The sequence below is a fragment of the Microcaecilia unicolor genome, chromosome 1, assembly GCF_901765095.1.
Source record: "Microcaecilia unicolor chromosome 1, aMicUni1.1, whole genome shotgun sequence".
NCBI classification, from domain to species: domain Eukaryota; kingdom Metazoa; phylum Chordata; class Amphibia; order Gymnophiona; family Siphonopidae; genus Microcaecilia; species Microcaecilia unicolor.
The window spans coordinates 154,236,279-154,253,422 of NC_044031.1; the positions used below are offsets into that span (position 1 = coordinate 154,236,279).

General features: G+C 42.4%; 1 pseudogene; it reads left to right on the forward strand.

Annotated features, from left to right (window-relative positions):
* The first annotated feature begins 10,291 nt into the window (after positions 1–10,291).
* LOC115470624 overlaps positions 10,292–17,144 on the forward strand; it is an 80,006-nt pseudogene continuing 73,153 nt past the window's right edge.

The following is a 17,144-nucleotide window of genomic DNA, read 5'->3' on the forward strand; positions in this document are numbered from 1 at the left end:
TAAGGAAAAGTCCATTGATCGTTATTAAATTTTGGGTTTTTGCCAGGTTCTTGGGGCCTGGATTGGCCGCTGTCGGAGACGGAGTGCTGGGCTTGATGGACCTTTGGTCTTTTCCCAGTGTGGCAGTGCTTATGTACTTATGTACCCAGCAGGTAGGAAATAAACAAATTAAATAGTGTACCGCCTGACCCAAACCCCGCCAGTGCAGTCTGTGCTTTGTTAGTAATAGCAACTCTCCACATAAATCGGATTATTTATTTATTTATTTATATTCAGCCCAAAAAGTGGAGTACAATAAAAAATACATAAAAATGAACCCAGAATTCATATTCTGTGTATCTGTACATCTTCAGATGGTTTAGGGATGTTTTTGTGATTATATCCAATGATTAACAAAAATCATTTTGTAGAATTTGTACGGTAATCACTGCATGACTCTCTTGCATGGGTGTAAATTAACCTCCTTTTAACATAAGAACATAAGAATAGTCATACTGGATCAGACTAATAGTCTATCTAGCCCAGTATCCTGCTTCCAGCAGTGGCCAATCCAGGCCACAAGTACCTGGCAGAAACCCAATTAGTAGCAACATTCCATGCTACCAATCCCAGGGCAAGCAGTGGCTTCCCCCATGTCCACCTCAATAAGAAGTGTAGCCCTAGATTATTCCTTAACATGTGACTCATGCAGGGGTTCTTTGAGGGGGAGGGAGAACACAACCTCCAGAACCCATATGCAGGGTCCACACTGTCTTGTAACTCCTGTTTCTTCCACATTATGCCAGGTCACCAACCTGGATCCTTTTGGGACTTGCTTCCTTTGCCCCATTACCATGGGATTGGAAGGTGGAGACAGCAGCTGGCCCCAAATTTATATTGGGTGGGGGGTGTTTGTAAGAAAATTATCACTGCTGAGTCTCTTATTTCTATAGCTTTTTTCCTTTTACTGTTAGTGAACTGAGATCAGCACCATATAGAAGGGTCATTTTACTAAGATGCGCTGAAAAATGGCCTGCGGTAGTGTAGACGCATGTTTTGGGCATGCACAGAATTATTTTTCAGTGTAGCTACAAAAAATGCCTTTTTAAAATTTTTTATGAAAATGGACGTGCAGCAAAATGAAAATTACCACACGTTCATTTTGGGCCTGAGACCTTACCGCAAGCCATTGACCTAGTGGTAAGGTCTCACGCGGTAACCGGGTGGTAATGGTTTACGCATGTCACATGGTACTTGACGCGTGTAGCTGCCGTGCGCCAGAAAATAAAAATTTTTTTCAGGCGCACGTAACGGACACATGCCAAATTTGAAATTACCGCAATGGCCATGCTGTAACCGGGCAGTAACTCCAATTTGGCACACATTGGGTACACATAGGCACCTATGCAACTTAGTAAAAGGGCCCTAAGGACTGTGCAAGTGGTACAGCTGCACAAGGCGTAAATATGGAGGATTGTAAAAATTGCTTTCAGCCCCTAACCTCTCCTCATGGCGATGGTGAAATGGGTGGGATGAGAAGGTGTCAGTAGACAAGTTGCACAGGGTGCAATTATAACTCAATATGGTCCTGGTTAAGACTCTGATTTAAAAAAGGAAATTAGTCAGAAGATAACAAAAAGGAGCAGCTGCAAATTTTAAAAGTTTATAGGAGGCATGGACATTGTTTAAAAATACCATCTTGGGAGCATAGACTAAAAGTATCCCATGCATTGGAAAAGACCAAATGAATGCAGTATGGTTAAAGGGTGAAATGAAAGAGGCAATTAAAGCTAAAATGGTGTTTCAAAAAATGTAAAACAGATCCAAGTGATGAAAATAGAAAAGAGTATATGCAGTGGGAAGTTAGGTATAAAGCGTTAGTAAGATAGGCCAAAAGAGAATTTGAAAAGAAGCTTTCCATAGAATCAAAAGCTCATAATACAAATTTCTCAAGTACATTAGAAGTTGGAAGTTTACTTGAGTCGTTTGGACAATTAGATAGCTAAGGAGCAAAAGGGACTGAGGGAAAATTGAACGAATTATTTGCTTCTATTTTCACTGAGGAGGTGCCCAAGCTGCAAAGGACTCAAATTCAAACCAACTTATGCATCCAGCTTTTCCTACATAAGCACACAACTCTAGAACGCATTACCAATAGCCATGAAAACAACGTACGACCACCTAAACTTCCAGAAATCACTGAAAACTAACCTGTTCAAAAAGGCATACCCTACCGACCCAACTTTAATGCCTGTACCTTGCAACACAACAAAACCAAAGCCCGTAATGGACATATAATAACTCTTCCTCTCTACGATTCCCTAATGTGTCTGTCACACATGAACCTTACTCTACCATAACATCACTTTGTATTTGTTCATGCCGGATTTGGCAATTGCCATACAGTAGTATGTAAGCCACATTGAGCCTGCAAATAGGTAGGAAAATGTGGGGTACAAATGTAACAAATAAATAAATAAATAATACTCACACTGGAAGCAATCTTTTGGCCCTTTACTAAGCCGTGCTCAAAAGTGGTCAGTGCTGTTTGTAGCTCGTGGATTTACCATGCATTGTGGCCACTTTTGACACAGCAGTAAAATGGCTTCATCTATATATTTTCCTCTAATGGCCACGTACTAATTACCCAATTAGTGAATGGCCATTACTGCTGATGCCCTGAACACCACCTATTTGCTAGGCGGCAGGGGTGTAGCTATGTGGGGCCACGGGGCATGGACCTCCGTAGATTTTGCCCTGGCCCCCCGTCACCAACCCCTTTGACCCCCCCCTCCCGCCGCCAACCCTCCCCCGCCACCACCGCCGTCGGGTACCTTTGCTGGCGGGGGTCCCCAACCCCCGCCAGCCGAAGTCCTCTTCTCCAGCGTGGCCGCATTTCTGATCTGCAAAGGCAGGCTTCTGTTTCTCTGAGTCTGACATCCTGCACATACGTACGAACCATTTTGAAGGCTTCTTAACTACAGACAAATCTTGGTTCACAATATTATTCTTAGAAAAGGTCTGAATGATTTGGAGTTTTCTAGTAAATTGAAATAAATCAACTCTAGTTTGGAAGGCACTAAACTGCACTATAGGTACAAATGAGAGGCCTTATGCAATATTTTAGTTTTGGAGTCCGAGTGACCTTGGACAAATTTGTCATCCTCTCACAAACACGGCCCTCTGAAAATTGTTCAGGGTCTGTCACACTTCCATTCCCATTTGTGTTTGTCTTTTGCAGTCCTATTCATGGCGCTTCATCTGTGAATATAGAACAGAAATATTTGATAAGCAATTCTGCCTTATCTTTATGAGCTTCTACATATTCCTCTGCTGCACCCTTGCATCTCACAATACCAGTTTTTTATCACATGATAGAGATAGATCCTATCACTATCATGTGAAAAATAAATCTTATTCCCCACCCCCAATTTGTACTGTATAGGCTATTTTTTTTTCTTCCATTTGCATCTTTGATTTCCTGACTGCTTTACCAGCTTCTACTACTACTACAAATCATTTCTACAGCGCTATCAGTCGTACGCAGCACTTCACAATTGAACATGAAGAAAAGACAGTCCCTGCCCAAAAGAGCTACAGGACAGACAGACAAGACAAATAAGGGAAAGGGTAGAACAGACAGATAGGACACATAGGGAAAAGGGGATTATTGAAGAGAGGAAGACAAGATAAAGGTTACGAGCAAGTGACAAGTTAGGAATCAAAAGCAGCATCAAACAGGTAGGCCTTTAGCTCGGATTTGAAGGCGGCCAGGGATGGAGCTTGACATAATGGCTCAGGAAGTCTATTCCAGGCTAAGTGGTATTCTCTGAACAGCTGTCAAAGGTGGACAGCATTTATAGAATAGAGCTTAGTACGGGGTCCATGCCCAAAATTGGGCACAAGGATTTACATTGACTGAACCCTGGTGTAAATTAGGTTCAGATCCCCAAAATTCTATAACACTGCACACAAATCGAAGAAATGCTCTTGACTCGCTCAAGCCCCTCCCATGGCCATACCCCTTTCCAGATCTGCACATGCACATCTTTATAGAACAGTGCACAAATTCCAATTATTACCAATTAGCACTAATAATTGATTGTTAGCACCCGATTATCAGCTCTAATTGACTCGTTAATCAATTCAATTCCATACCCAATTTGGGTATGCACCCAGATTTGCATGTGCAATTTTGAGTGCTATATACAGGATTAGGGAGTTACTGTTTATTTTGTCATTAGTATAGTAATATTTTCTAAATATTCATTCAGGGCTCCTTTACAAAGACATGCTAGTGTTTTAAGCATGCACAAAAATAAGCATGTGCTAAATGCTAGAGACACCCATAGGAATATATGGGTGTCTCTAGGGTTTAGCACGCGCTAAATACGTTAGCGCACCTTTGTAAAAGGCCCCCTCTGTTACTCACATGCCAATAGTGTAATTATGCACTAAGTTATTTCCATTGCTTTATATATACAGCTGCACACATTTCTCTGTTTAAATCATATGTATGTTTATCTGAATAATTCACAAACACTTATGTTTTAAATATTTGCCAAGGATGAATATCACATTTCATTGGCAAGCAATTATTGTTTATTCTGTTCATTAGCATAGTCACATATGTTATTTTGTTAAAGACTTATTTAATTGCACGCATTCAATCACTCATGTCAAATGCCATTCTCTACTTTGCTGTTTCCAATGGTTTATGTGTACATCGGAACACATTAATTGTTTTAATTATACATATGTTTATGTGAATAATTTATAAGCATTCACGTTTTAAATGTTTTTTTTAATAAACATTACATTGTCTTGAAATAACCATTTTTTATTCTCATTTTCTTTTATGATTTACAATTATAAGGTCTCTTTTACTAAACCGCTCTAGCAATTCCCAGCGAGGCAAATGAGTGGAAGCCCATAGGAATTGAATGGTCTTCCTCTCATTTGCCACACAGGGATTACTAGTGTGATTTAGTAAAAGGGACCCGTGGAGGGGCATAATCGAACGGCACTGGCCATCTATGCGGCCGGTGCCATAAAGAGGCGGAGCGAACCGTATTATCGAAAAAGATGGCCGGCCATCTTTTCCTTCGATAATACGGTTGGTGCCTGCTAAATCTCAACATTTAGGTCAAATGTTGAGATCGCCGGGTTTAGAGATGGCCGGGTTCAGTTTTTGGCCATAATGGAAACCGGGCCCGGCCTTCTCAAACCCAGCGAAATGCAAGCCTTTTGGTCGTGGAAGGAGCCAGCATTTGTAGTGCACTGGCCCCCCCTGACATGCCAGGACACCAACTGGGCACCCTAGGGGGCACTGCAGTGGACTTAAAAAATTGCTCCCAGGTGCATACCTCCTTTTCCTTGGGTGCTGAGCCCCCCCAAATCCCCCCAAAACCCACTCCCCACAACTCTACACCACTACCATAGCCCTAAGGGGTGAAGGGGGGCACCTACATGTGGGTACAGTGGGTTTTGGGGGTTTTTTTTTTTGGAGGGCTCAACATATAAGGGAGGGATGGGCTTGGGTCCACCTGCCTGAAGTGCACTGCACCCACTAAAAGTGCTCCAGGGACCTGCATACTACTGTCATGGAGCTGGGTATGACATTTGAGGCTGGCATAGAGGCTGGCAAAAAATGTTTTATTTACATTTTTTTGGGGTGGGAGGGGGTTGGTGACCACTGGGGGAGTAAGGGGAGGTCATCCCTGATTCCCTCCGGTGGTCATCTGGTCAATTGGGGCACTTTTTTGACACTTGGTCCTAAAAATAATGGACCAACTGCAGCCGGTGAAATGCTCGTCTGAGCTGGCCATCTTTTTTCCATTATGGGGTGAAGCTGGCCATCTCGTAACCATGCCCCCATTCCACCTTCTGTACCCTGCCTTGAAGTTTGCCTGGCTCCGCGATGGAAAGCAGTTGGCGCCGGCCAAAATCGGCTTTCTATTATACCGATTTGGCCGGGTTCAGGAGATCGCCGGCCATCTCCCGATTTGTGTTGGAAGATGGCCGACGATCTCCTTCGAAAATAAGCTGGATAGTTTTCATTGGTTGTTTTTATTAAGTTGTTATCTTCAGTTTCATATACCAGTATAGGTGTCACATTATAGGCTCGTTTTCAAAGCACATAGACTTACAAAGTTCCATAGGTTACTGTGCAACTTTGTAAGTCTATGGGCCCTGTTTACTAAGCCACGCTGTAGGCATGCAAACATTTTAGCATGCACTAAAATTAGCACGCACTAACGCTAGAGACAACCATGGGAATATAATGGGGACCCTGCTTACTAATCCGGCTGAAGGCATGCTAACTTTTTAGCATGCACTACTGCTAGAGACATTCAATATTCCTGTGGATCTCACTTACTGTATGGCCATGTGGGGTGGGGGGGAGGAGGGATATAACATCACCCATTGAGGTGGCATTAAGTGCTCCCACGCTAACCCAGTGGTCACTGGGTAGCATGATTGATGCCGGGTTAGCGGTGCACTGGAAAATAGATAGCTATTTTCCATAGCACGGCAAATGACATGTACCACGGCTAGAACTGCCTCCGGTGCCCACACTGTGCTGGCAGTAGTTCCAGATTAGCATGTGGTAAGCCCGTATAGGGCTTACTGCCACTATGTAAATGGGCCACCTCATAGGCGCCCGGTATAAGAGGCTTGGGGAGGCAAAGCCTCCCCTGCTGCAGCAGGGTGGATCAGCTGTGGAGTCCCGCTGCTCTGGGGGGGGGTTTAAATTGTTGATTTACCTCCATCCTCACAGCAGGAGCTGCAGTGAAAACCCATCTCTAGCCTTGTGTAACCAGTTGTAGAAATTGGTTTATGGTTTAATTTGTTTACCTTACTGCTGGGAGAGCAGGGGGTTTGGCTGGAGGTGTCCTGGGTTGCCAGGGAGATATTTAACAAGGATGACTTCCTGACCTGCACATGAGCAGTTCCTACCAAAGAGACTTGCACTGATACCTGAGGACAGATAGCAGCAGAATCGGATACTGGGCCAGCATGATCAGAAAAAGTCACCAGACAACAAAAGTAGGAAAGATCATTTTATTTTCATTATAGTGTTTGGAATAAGTCCACTTTGAGAATCAGGTGCTCAACATTAAAAGTTTATATTTATTTACTTATTTATGGCATTTTATCCCACATTAAACATCAAATAGGGTGTTTTGTGGCTCTACATGAGAATTGTGATGATATGATCCCCTGTTTCATATTGTTGACGGTCTGCATTTTCCGTATGGGTGGTATATTGGTGTATTAGGTTCTGCCCAATGTAATATTTATGGTACAGTAAGGTTCTGAGTGTGTTTTTGCACAAAGTTGTGCATAGTGTTTTGCAGTTGAGCGATTGTGGTTAGAATATGCTTTGAGCAACCATATGACATATGATACATATCTAATATCTAAATTTAATAAAAGGTATTAATTGTGACTTTTATTTTTATTTATGTATTTTTTCTGTGTGTTATCAGATAATTATGGATTTAAGCCCCACCCCTAACCCCGCCCCTTTAGCCTCCCCAAACAGTTGGCCACCGACCGCCTATGGGCCACCTAATTAGCTAATTAGTTTGTGTAAATCTGGGATCCGTGCCCAAATTTGCACACCCAGTTATAGGCAACCTTTACAGAATTTCCCCCTATCCCCTGGATTTTATATAGTGTGACTTAAGTTGCGCATGCAAATCCAGTTGTATTGTGGATTTGTGCATGCAACTTAGTTAACAAGCTAATCAGTGCTGGTACTTGCCACAACAAGTAATTATTGACACTAACTGGCATTCATTAGAATTTACGCGCAGAACTGTCTAAGCGTATTCTATAAAGTGATACAAGTAATTCTAAGTCATAGTTGAAAAGTGAGCATGGTCATGGGTGTGGAATGGGTGGGTTATGGGCATTTATAAAATCTGTGCACGTTGTTATAGAATACAACTGGTCAGTGTGTAATTTAGGTGTCGGCATTCACACCAAGTATTACTTGGTGTAATTGCTGTAGACTAAATTTAGTTACTTGCACGAGCGCTCAGCATATAATATAAACCATGCAGAAATTTAGGCATACTTTATAGAATATACCTAGGTGTCTTTTGTTTCAACGCTGATTTTTTAAGTGTGATATATAGATTCTACTCCTATATATATATTCATTCCCAATATGCATACATTTATTCACATTAAAAAGGAAGTTTCTAGAGGGAAATTCAAAGTGGCATTGGAGGAGTGAGCTGTTTCACCTTAGTTCTGTATTCACTGCACTGATTTCTTGTTAGTTTTTCTACTTATTGCTTTACTATGGTGAAGGGAAAAGGGTAGGTTAAAGGAAGCGCCCCCTGATCCTTACCATTCCATAGTTTGTGTTTCTTAGCAGTAACACTGGCCAAAATTAGAGAGGTACACAAGAAGCTGAACTTTTATTTTTATGTATACTTATTTTAACTATATATGTTAAAATAAGTATATGTATATATGTTGGTTTTGCACCACTTAAAATGCCTTGATTTTCTCTCCTCTCATGCCATCCTCGATCCACTTCAATCCGGTTTTCGCCCTCTACACTCGACAGAAACAGCACTCTCTAAAGTCTGTAATGACCTGTTTCTTGCCAAATCCAGAGGCCACTACTCCATCCTCATCCTCCTCGATCTATCCGCCGCTTTTGACACTGTCAATCATGATCTACTCCTTGCCACACTGTCCTCATTCGGGTTCCAGGGCTCTGTCCTCTCCTGGTTCTCCTCCTATCTCTCCCACCGCACCTTCAGAGTTCACTCTCATGGATCTTCCTCCACCCCCATCCCGCTATCTGTTGGTGTTCCCCAGGGATCTGTTCTTGGACCCCTTCTCTTCTCAATCTACACCTCTTCCCTGGGCTCCCTCATCTCATCTCATGGCTTCCAGTATCATCTCTATGCGAATGACACCCAGCTGTATCTCCACACCAGACATCACCGCGGAGACCCAGGCAAAGGTATCGGCCTGCTTAACCGACATTACTACATGGATGTCCAACCGCCACCTGAAACTGAACATGTCCAAGACTGAGCTGATCGTCTTTCCACCAAAACCCACTTCTCCTCTTCCTCCACTTTCTATCTCAGTTGATAACACCCTCATCCTCCCTGTCTCATCTGCCCGCAAACTCGGAGTCATCTTCGACTCCTCCCTCTCCTTCTCGGCACACAGATAGCCAAGACCTGTCGCTTCTTCCTCTTCAACATCAGCAAAATTCGCCCTTTCCTCTCTGAACACACCACCCGAACTCTCGTCCACGCTCTCATTACCTCTCGCCTTGACTACTGCAACTTACTCCTCACCTGACTCCCACTTAGCCATCTATCCCCCCTTCAATCTGTTCAGAACTCTGCTGCACGTCTTATATTCCGCCAGAACCGATATACTCATATCACCCCTCTTCTCAGGTCACTTCACTGGCTTCCAATCCGATACCGCATTCAGTTCAAGCTTCTCCTTCTTACCTACAAATGTACTCAATCTGCTGCCCCTCACTACCCTCATCTCCCCTTATGTTCCCACCCGAAACCTCCGTTCACAGGACAAATCCGTCCTCTCAGTACCCTTCTCCACCACTGCCAACTCCAGGCTCCGCCCATTCTGCCTTGTCTCACCCTATGCCTGGAACAACCTTCCTGAGCCCTTACGTCAGGCCCCCTCCCTGCCCATCTTCAAGTCTCTGCTTAAAGCCCACCTCTTCAATGCTGCCTTCGGTACCTAACTCTTACCTTCAGGATATCCAGACTGCCCCAATTTGACTGCCCCTATCGAATTGACTACTCACTTGTACTTTAGATTGTAAGCTCTCTGAGCAGGGCCTGTCATTTTATGTTAAATTGTACAGCACTGCGTAACCCTAGTAGCGCTTTAGAAATGTTAAGTAGTAGTAGTAGTAGTAGTAATGTGGGGTATACATTTTTAGAATAAATAAATAAATATATTTGAACCAGGTAAATTTTATCTTGTTTTGAATTTACAGGAAATTTTGGATTTTCACCTCATCTACTTAAAAAAATCTATTGAATTTTCTCAAGTGAATGTGATGCAAATCTGAAGCAGATTAAAAAAATAAATAAATAAACCTCTAGTGGAAACTCAAAAAAGCCAAAGTGGACCCTTCCCTTTCTAGAAAACACTTTCAGATTTCTCAGACAACAAAAGCAGATTTTGCTGCAACAATAAGCTTTCTTTGGTTTAAGAACATCCGATACATTTTTTGTAGGTTTGGTGAATCTGGAATAGAGGAACCTTTTTTTTTCCTCAAAGAAGTCTGAACATGTCTTTGAATCTTTGCAATAAAACAGAAGCTGGAAAGTTGGTATGTCGCAAGGCATATGAACATCAGCCAAATCCTTTTATATTGACCTGCCAAGATGCAAACTGCAACCACCAGGATATGATTCACTTCCTTTCTGGAAGCCTTAAATGTCACCAGTCAAGCCAGTGAGAGAAGAAACAACCTTAACTCACAAATGGCATAGTGTTGGATTGGAGCTACAGAAGGATACCTTAACATAATAGAGGGAATAAGTTGCAGTTTGAATTTAAAATGCAAACAGTAACTTTTTATGAGAAGAAAAAGAATGGAATCCTACTCATGGAAAATATACTTCAGCTTTCCAGCTGCATATGCTGTTCTACCGCTAGGGGGGGGTCAGCCTTCCATATAAGGGCAAAGCTGCCTGATATAGAAGGCTGACCCCCTAGCAGTAGTACTGTCAGACCACTGCTAGGTGTCAGCAATGCCATTTTGAACCTGACACCAGATGGAGAAGGACTGAAGGATGAGGGACCCATTCCCAGTCCTTGCCAGTGGACAAAAGAACATAAGCATTGTCATTCAAGGACAGACCGAAGGTCCATCAAGCAATCCGGGTCACAAATATCTGGCAAGATCCCAAAATAGTAAAACAGATTTTATGCTGCTTATCCTAGAAATAAGCAGTGAATTTTCCCAAGTCCATCTTAATAATGGCTTATGGACTTTTCTTTCAGGATATTAGCCAAACTTTTTTAAAACCCTGCTAAGGTAACTGCTTTTACAACATTCTCTGGCAATGAATTCCAGAGATTAATTACACCCTCGGCAATCAGAATTTAGGACAACCTGTAGTACAGAAACCATTTTAGCTTCAGTTCTCAGTGAAGTAAGATCACAGTTGGATACTCACTACATTACCTTAGCAATTTCACTTGATCTTTCAGCAGCCTTTGACTTGGTGGATCACTCTGTGCTACTTTCGCAGCTTTAGTCTCTAGGTGTGGTTTTTCAATGGTTTCAATCTTTTCTTGTCAATCGGTCTTTTCATGTCACTTCTTATTGTTCTACCTTTGCTAATAAGGCCTTAGTGTGTGGAGTACCTCAGGGTTCTATACTTTCACCTCTTCTGTTTAACATTTTCTTAAGCTCACGTGCTACACTTATTCAGGAATTCTGCATCTCTTTTCATATGCCAATGATATTTTACAGTCATATTAGGTCAGTTCTCCAAATTTAGATCTTTTACCTCTCCAGTGCTGTTTACGAGCCATTTCCCAATGGCTCTCAGACCATCATCTCATTTTGAATTGTGACAAGACAGTGGCCTGCTGGCTCACTGGTCATTTACCTGCTCCTGCTACTCCTCTTTCTTTATTTGATATTTTAATTACTCCAGTACTGAGTTTTAGGTATTTAGGAGTACTACTTGATTCTAGTCTTCATTTGAGCCACAGGTTTCTGCTTTGTGTAGATCACAGTTTTTTTCTGCTATGACAACTGAGATCGGTTCGGTCTTTCTTTGACCATGATGCCTTTCACTCCTTAATTCTATCTTTTTTCATGACACGGTTGGATTACTGCAATATTATCTACATAGGTATTTTTACATTTTTGCTTACAAGACTTCAGACATTACAGAACACAGCTATTTGTCTTCTCTGTTACTTACAAAAATTTGACCATGTTACACCTGCTTTACAAGATTTATTTATTTATGCATTCTTGTATCCCACTATTATCAAAAAACAAGTTTTGGTTCAAAATGGCTTACAGTTTACGTTCTAGTTTAGATTACAATAATTGGTGGAAGTTATGATCCTGATTTACATTCAGAAGGTGATTAGCAGTTAAGAAACAACTAGAAGTGGGAGTTTACAGATAGGGAGCGGAAAGTTCTTTGATGGTGTAATTACTTAGTTGTAGAATTTTTTTTAAGAGGTATGTTTTCAATTCTTTTCTGAACTGAAGATAGTTGGTGATGCTTCTTGTGAATCCACCATTTGTAACCTAAGTAGCTAAATCCAGCCATGTATATGGCTTTGTATATTATATTTCTGCAATTGGGTAGGTGTACAAGCAGGTACCCTCTGGTCTCTGGGCTTGCATTTCTTGGTGATAGTTCAATCATATCTAGCATATATTTGGGCAACATGCCAAACAGTATTTTGTAAATGATGGCACTGGCTTTGAAGATTAGCCTTGATTGTTAGCCAGTGTAGTATTTTGAGTAGTGGATTGTCTCTTTTGAATACTGATCTCTTGAAAATTAGTCGTGCTGCCATGTTCTGGATGCTTTGTACTGATTTTAGTGTGTTCTCCTTGCACCCTACATATGCTGCATTGCAGTAGTCTAATCATGATAGTATTAACAATTGTACTATAATCCAGAATGATTGTCTTGGAAAATAGTTTCTGATCCTTCTCAGTTTTCATAGTGTTCTGAAGTATTTTGTTGTTAGTGCTGCTACTTGGTTGTCCATTGTTAGATATTTGTCAATGATAATTCCCAGTACTTTAAGCTCTGTTATGATTTTGTATGTTTGATGGTTGGTTGGTTGTGATGTTTTGGTGTGTTGTGGAGTTATGCAGACTTGATAGAACCAGGAATTTAGTTTTGTTCCTATTTAGTTTGAGTTTACTACTACTACTACTTATCATTTCTATAGCGTTACTAGATTCACAGCTCTGTACACTTGAACATGAAGAGACAGTCCCTGCTCGACAGAGCTTACAATCTAATTAGGACAGACAAACAGGACAAATAAGAGACAAGGGAATATTAGTGAGGATGATAAAATAAGGGTTCTGAACAAGTGAATAAGGGTTAGGAGTTAAAAGCAGCATCAAAAAGGTGGGCTTTTAGCTTAGATTTGAAGACAGCCAGAGATGGAGCTTCACATACTGGCTCAGAAAGTCTATTCCAGGCATATGGTGCAGCAAGATAAAAGGAACGGAGTCTGGAGTTAGCAGTGGAGGAGAAGGGTACAGATAAGAGAGATTTACCCAGTGAATGGAGTTCCCGGGGAGGAGTGTAAGGAGAGATGAGAGTGGAGAGGTACTGAGGAGCTGCAGAGTGAATGAACTTATAAGTCAATAAGAGGTGTTTGAACTGTATGTGAAAATGGATAGGGAGCCAGTGAAGTGACTTGAGGAGAGGGCTAATATGAGCATAGTGACATTGGCGGAATATTAGTCGTGCAGCAGAATTTTGAACAGATTGAAGAGGAGAGAGATGGCTAAGTGGGAGACCTATGACAAGCAAGTTGCAATAGTCTAAGCGAGATGATGAGCGTGTGGATGAGTGTTCTGGTAGTGTGCTCAGAAAGGAAAGGGCGAATTTTGGTGATATTATAGAGAAAGAAACGACAAGTTTTAGCAGTCTGCTGAATATGTGCAGGAGAGGAAGGAGTCGAAGGTGACCTCAAAGTTATGAGCTGATGAGACAGGAAGTATGAGAGTGTTATCCACAGAAATAGAGAATGGGGGAAGAGGAGAGGTTGGTTTAGGTGGAAAGGTAAGAAGCTCAGTCTTGGTCATGTTTAGTTTCAGATGGCGGTGAGACATCCAGGCAGCAATGTCAGACAGGCAGGCTGATACTTTGACCTGGATTCCTGCTGAGATTTCTGGTATGGAGAGGTAGATCTGGGAGTCGTCAGCGTAAAGATGATACTGAAAACCATGGGATGAGATCAGAGTACCAAGGGAAGAAGTATAGATGGAGAAAAGAAGAGGTCCCAGGACAGATCCCTGAGGTATACCAACTGACAGTGGGATAGAAGTAGAGGAGGATCCACCAGAGTATACACTAAAGGTACGCTGGGAGAGATAAGAAGAAAACCAGGAAAGAATAGAGCCCTGAAATCCAAGTGAGGACAACATATCAAGGAGTAAGCTGTGATCAACAGTGTCAAAAGCAGCAGATAGATCGAGAAGGATGAGGATAGAATAGAGCCCTTTGGATCTGGCCAGTAACAGGTCATTGGAGACTTTTGCAAGCGCTGTTTCGGTTGAATGAAGGGGGCGAAAGACAGATTGAAGTGGATCAAGAATAGCTTGAGATGAAAGAAAGTCAAGGCAACGACGGTGAACAGCACGTCCAAGTAGCTTGGATAGGAAAGGGAGGAGGGAGATGGGGCGATAGTTGGAAGGACAGGTAGGGTCCAATGAAGGTTTTTGAATGGTATGTAAATAGTGACATGATCTGCATATATGTATGGATTGAGACCCATTAGTTCCAGTTTTTTTCCTAGTGGGGCCATCATTACATTGAACAATATTGGAGATATTGGAGAGCTGTGTGGTACCCCACACTCAGAAATCCAAGATCCTAATAGCTGGTTGGACATGTTCACTATGTAGGATCTGGTCTTTAAGAAGCCATCAAACCACGCGGCCACTGTCCCACTGATTCTCATGTAACCAAGCAGGGCCATTGGTGTTGCATGATCTACTAGGTCGAACACACTTGACATGTCAAATTGTAGCAATAGTATGCTCTGACCTTGGCTCATCAAGCTCTTGAACTTCGTTATCAGGGTTGTTATGATCGTGTCGGTACTGTGTTGTGGTCTGAATCCTGATTGGGATTTATGAAGGATTGTGAATTTTGTCATGTATTCCATTAGTTGCTTTTCTATCAGGCCTTCCATTGTTTTGGTTAGCAGTGGTATTGAGGCCACTGGTCTGTAGTTTGTGATATTGCTGATTTTGCTAGTTGTATTCTTGGGGATTGGAGTGAGTACAGTTTCACCTTTGTCTTTTGGGAATTGTCCTTTTGAGAACATGTACTGTATGTAATGTGTTTGGTGATGCTTTCGATGAACCACTCTGGCAGGTTTACCATCATATTTGTCGGGGAATTTATATAGTCTGCATTTCGTATGTGCATATTTTGTCAGTGCTTCCTTCACTGTGTTTGTGTTAGGTGGTTCGAATGCGAACCAGATTATGTCTGCCATGGTTTGGATATTGTTGGTTTCGCATTCTTGGAGGAAGTCAGTGATGGATGTCTGAGGTGTCGTGAGGTTGGTTCTTGTTTTTGTTATTTTTTGTTTGAAATACTGTGCAAGCTCGTTTGCATTAGGTGGTGTTTCAGTTACTGCTAGTATGTCCTGGGTGTTTAGTAGATTATTCATGATTTCAAATATTTTGTTTGTATTAATCTGTTCTGGGTTTGCATATGTGTTGTAGTATTCTGCTTTAGCTTTCTTTATACTGTGTTTGTAGGTTCTTATAGCTCTCCTCCATATGTCTTTGGTTAGTTCTGTTTTGATTTTGGCCCATGTTCTTTCACATTTCCTGCATAGTTTTTTTCATAGCTAGTAGTACATCGTTGAACCAGGGTCTTGGTTGTTTCTTATTTCTTGAGGCTCTTAAATAAACTGGTTGGGCTGAAGATAGGACCCAAAGTGGTGAACTGGATTAGGAACTGGTTGACGGACAGGCGCCAGAGGGTGATGGTGAATGGAGTTCGCTCGGAGGAGGGAAAGGTGAGTAGTGGAGTGCCTCAGGGATCGGTGCTGGGGCCGATTCTGTTCAATATATTTGTGAGTGACATTGCCGAAGGGTTAGAAGGTAAAGTTTGCCTATTTGCGGATGATACTAAGATTTGTAACACAGTGGACACCCCGGAGGGAGTGGAAAACATGAAAAAGGATCTGAAAAAGCTAGAAGAATGGTCTAAGGTTTGGCAATTAAAATTCAATGCGAAGAAATGCAAAGTAATGCACTTAGGGAGTAGAAATCCAAGAGAGGCGTATGTGTTAGGTGGTGAGAGTCTGCTAGGTATGGATGGGGAGAGGGATCTTGGGGTGATAGTATCTGAGGATCTGAAGGCGATGAAACAGTGTGACAAGGCGGTGGCCGTAGCTAGAAGGTTACTAGGCTGTATAGAGAGAGGTGTGACCAGCAGAAGAAAAGAGGTGTTGATGCCCCTGTACAAGTCGTTGGTGAGGCCCCACCTGGAGTATTGTGTTCAGTTTTGGAGGCCGTATCTTGCTAAGGATGTAAAAAGAATTGAAGCAGTGCAAAGAAAAGCTACGAGGATGGTATGGGATTTGCGTTACAAGACGTACGAGGAGAGACTTGCGGACCTAAACATGTATACCCTGGAGGAAAGGAGGAACAGGGGTGATATGATACAGACGTTCAAATATTTGAAAGGTATTAATCCGCAAACGAACCTTTTCCGGAGATGGGAAGGCGGTAGAACGAGAGGGCATGAAATGAGATTGAAGGGGGGCAGACTCAAGAAGAATGTCAGGAAGTATTTTTTCACGGAGAGGGTGGTGGATGCTTGGAATGCTCTCCCGCGGGAGGTGGTGGAGATGAAAACGGTAACGGAATTCAAACATGCGTGGGATAAACATAAAGGAATCCTGTGCAGAAGAAAGGGATCCTCAGGAGCTTATCCTAGAATGGGTGGCAGAGCTGGTGGTTGGGAGGTAGAGCTAGTGTGGGCAGACATATACGGTCTGTGCCGGGGCTGGTGGTTGGGCGGTGGGGATAGTGCTGGGCAGACTTATACGGTCTGTGCCAGAGCTGGTGGTTGGGAGGCGGGGTTGGTGGTTGGGAGGCGGGGATAGAGCTGGCCAGACTTATACGGTCTGTGCACTGAAGAGGACAGTACAAATAAAAAAAGTAGCACATATGAATTTATCTTCTTGGGCAGACTGGATGGACCGTGCAGGTCTTTTTCTGCCGTCATCTACTATGTTACTATTTAATTCAGTTTGTTTTTGTTTGTTTCATCCCAGTGTTTCATGAAGTGTATGTCGTTTATTGCTAGGTTGCCTTGCTCGTTCCTCGCTGTTTCCCAGAAGTTGTGGTTATCCACCTTCCCTCTGCCCAAAAGCACTGCCGCAGGCCA